This window comes from Octodon degus, unplaced genomic scaffold, assembly GCF_000260255.1.
Source record: "Octodon degus isolate 3935 unplaced genomic scaffold, OctDeg1.0 scaffold00161, whole genome shotgun sequence".
Lineage (NCBI taxonomy): Eukaryota > Metazoa > Chordata > Mammalia > Rodentia > Octodontidae > Octodon > Octodon degus.
This window is the reverse complement of record NW_004524737.1, coordinates 334,492-334,993: the sequence shown is the minus strand read 5'-3', so window position 1 is coordinate 334,993 and position 502 is coordinate 334,492.

Here is a 502-nt window from a genome sequence, read left to right as displayed (position 1 = left end):
CAGAGTCTGCAAAGGACTGATGCTATGCCTTATGTAACATTCTGTGACATTATCCAGTCAGGTCTTTCTACTTGCTTTGAACTTGCATTTGGATTGTGTATTCATAATAAAATTACTCTTTTGGTGTACTATGATGTGTGGAAATTTCTTGACAAACTGGTTTCAGTAGACCATCATCTTAAAAATACCTGCATGCCTACCTAATGGCCCCCTATGTGTGGGTGAAGGTATTGACAAAACCCCCTTTTCTACTCTGTTAATGGATCTGTGCTTCATTTTATTGAATTTTTTCAGGCCTGCAGTGATTGTTTTTGAGTTATTGCACTTCAGCCTAGTGCAATAGCAGCCTTTTCAACCTAAAAGGTGGATTGCAGTCTCAAAAGGACTATGAGCTCTTTCTGTTAGACACTTGATTCTCCTACAAGTTTGTGTACCTGCATCATGAAGCTATAAAGGTACTTGCTTCAGGGTTATTCACCAAGCTTTTCTACATCATTGTGTG